The sequence below is a fragment of the Tasmannia lanceolata genome, unplaced genomic scaffold, assembly GCF_043159265.1.
Source record: "Tasmannia lanceolata isolate RefF3 unplaced genomic scaffold, GAP_Taslan_0.1 ptg000058l, whole genome shotgun sequence".
NCBI lineage: Eukaryota > Viridiplantae > Streptophyta > Magnoliopsida > Canellales > Winteraceae > Tasmannia > Tasmannia lanceolata.
This window is the reverse complement of record NW_027518735.1, coordinates 151759-155000: the sequence shown is the minus strand read 5'-3', so window position 1 is coordinate 155000 and position 3242 is coordinate 151759.

Below are 3242 nucleotides of genomic sequence, written 5' to 3'. Positions count from 1 at the left end.
TTAGGCTGGTTGGTTGCGCAAACCCTATAGGAGGGTGGCATGCTGGTGGGCGTTTTTGCCCGGATAGGCACTAGAATGTGCAGATTTTGGGCGTTTTTGCCTGGATAGGCTAAGGAATGGGCATGCTTTGGGCGTTTTTGCCCGGATAGGCACCGGAATGCTTGGCCTTGGCTTGTCCTAGCAAGGCATTGCTGGGTTGGGCTCCCTTGGCCTTTTGGGCGCCTTGGACGATGTCTTGCGAAGACCATGGGCACAAGGCCATGGCATATGGTGAGGAAAGGACCACGGTTGCCAAGGTTAGGCACCGGAATGCTTGGCCTTGGCTTGCCCTAGCAGGGCATTGCTGGGTTGGGCTCCCTTGGCCTTTTGGGCGCCTTGGACGATGTCTTGCGAAGACCATGGGCACAAGGCCATGGCATATGGTGAGGAAAGGACCACGGTTGCCAAGGTTAGGCACCGGAATGCTTGGCCTTGGCTTGCCAAAGCAGGGCATTGCTGGGTTGGGCTCCCTTGGCCTTCCGGGCGCCTTGGACACTGTCTTGGGAAGACCATGGGCACAAGGCCATGGCATATGGTGGGGAATGGACCACGGTTGCCAAGGCTAGGCATATAGAGAGGAATCGCATTTTTGCCCGGATAGGCACCGGAATGCTTGGCCTTGGCTTGCCATAGCAGGGCATTGCTGGGTTGGGCTCCCTTGGCCTTCCGGGGGCCTTGGACGCTGTCTTGGGAAGACCATGGGCACAAGGCCATGGCATATAGTGAGGAATGGACCACGGTTGGCAAGGCTAGGCATATAGAGAGGAATGGACCACGGTTGCCAAGGTTGCGCAAGTTTTGGGCATTTTTTGCCCGGATATGCCCAAGTATGCCCCGATAGGCCCGTTACGCCCCGGTATGAACGCGTATGCCCGGATAGACTCGGTATGCCTTGGGATACATGCGTATGCCCCGATAGGCTTGGTACGCCCCGATATGCGCACGTGTGCCCCAGTAGGGCTCGGTATGCCCCGGTATGTACGCGTGTGCCCCGATAGGCCCGGTATGCCCCGATATGCACACGTGTGCCCCAATAGGGGTCGGTATGCCCCGGTAGGTACGCGTGTGCCCCGTAATGCACGTTTCGCAGATCTCCCCGCATGTCCCGCCCCTATATGTAATACTTACTTACTTACTTACTTTCTTTCTTGCTTGCTTGCTTGCTTGCAATGGTTGGGAGTGCCCGGCATGCCCCGCTGCAGAGACCAAGGGCGCAATGACTTGGCACCGCGGATGCCGGGACTCCGGCACTTCCCGTGGCACTGATGGTTGGTTCCAAAGACAAAAGGCCGTGCAAGGCCACCGCACCGCGGATGATTTTGCTCGTGCTGGCGCCGTTGTGTGGCCAAAGAACATGCGCGAATGCTCGTGTCGGAAGGGTTGGTGTCCTGGCCCCGCGGGTGTCACGAATGCTCGGTTGCGAAGACCATGGGACCAGAGCCATGGCACGTCGGATGATGGCTCCAGCTGGCGCCCCGGCACTTTCTGTGGCATTGATGCTCGGTTTCAAAGACAAACGTGCGCAGTGCCAGGGGACCGCGGATGACTGCTCGTGCTGGCCCCGTTGGGCGGCATTGATGGTCGGTTGCAAAGAAAATGCGCGATTGCTCGTGTCGGGGCCCGGCAAGCCAAGGCCAAGCGAGCCATGGCACGTCGGATGATGGCTCCAGCTGGCGCCCCGGCACTTTCTGTGGCATTGATGCTCGGTTTCAAAGACAAACGTGCGCAGGGCCAGGGGACCGCGGATGACTGCTCGTGCTGGCCCCGTTGGGCGGCATTGATGGTCGGTTGCAAAGAAAATGCGCGATTGCTCGTGTCGGGGCCTGGCAAGCCAAGGCCAAGCGAGCCATGGCAACGCGGATGATGGCTCGCTAGTGCTGGCGCCGTGCACAGTGGCCTCGCACACTCGCCCTGCACGCTTCCCTTGCACGCAGCCTTGCACACTAGCCTCGCATGCGAGCCTTGCACCCTAGCCATGCAAACTAGCCTTGCACGGTAGCCATGCACACAAGCCGTGCACATTAGCCATGCGCACAAGCCCCGCACACTAGCCTTGCGCACAACCCTTGCACACAAGCCATGCACTCGAGCAATGCACACAAGCCTTGCACTCAAGCAATGCACACAAGCCCTGGACACTAGCCTTGCACACGGGCCTGGCACACAAGCCTTGGGCACTAGCCTTGCGCACTAGCGTTCCACATGAGCCTTGCACACTAGCCTTGGACACTAGCCTTGCACACAGGCCTTGCACACTAGGCATGCTTGGGCGAGCTGATCCCGCATCAAGTCGACGGGTCTAGGCATTCTTGGGCGCAGATCCCGCATCGTCTCGTCGCGTCTGGGCGCAAACACGTCGCGTCTCGTTGCGTCTTCAGAAGTCGTCGCTAACAGCACCTTTGGTTGCCACTGGTGGTTAGGCTGGTTGGTTGCGCAAACCCTATAGGAGGGTGGCATGCTGGTGGGCGTTTTTGCCCGGATAGGCACTAGAATGTGCAGATTTTGGGCGTTTTTGCCTGGATAGGCTAAGGAATGGGCATGCTTTGGGCGTTTTTGCCCGGATAGGCACCGGAATGCTTGGCCTTGGCTTGTCCTAGCAAGGCATTGCTGGGTTGGGCTCCCTTGGCCTTTTGGGCGCCTTGGACGATGTCTTGCGAAGACCATGGGCACAAGGCCATGGCATATGGTGAGGAAAGGACCACGGTTGCCAAGGTTAGGCACCGGAATGCTTGGCCTTGGCTTGCCAAAGCAGGGCATTGCTGGGTTGGGCTCCCTTGGCCTTCCGGGCGCCTTGGACACTGTCTTGGGAAGACCATGGGCACAAGGCCATGGCATATGGTGGGGAATGGACCACGGTTGCCAAGGCTAGGCATATAGAGAGGAATCGCATTTTTGCCCGGATAGGCACCGGAATGCTTGGCCTTGGCTTGCCATAGCAGGGCATCGCTGGGTTGGGCTCCCTTGGCCTTCCGGGGGCCTTGGACGCTGTCTTGGGAAGACCATGGGCACAAGGCCATGGCATATAGTGAGGAATGGACCACGGTTGGCAAGGCTAGGCATATAGAGAGGAATGGACCACGGTTGCCAAGGTTGCGCAAGTTTTGGGCATTTTTTGCCCGGATATGCCCAAGTATGCCCCGATAGGCCCGTTACGCCCCGGTATGAACGCGTATGCCCGGATAGACTCGGTATGCCTTGGGATA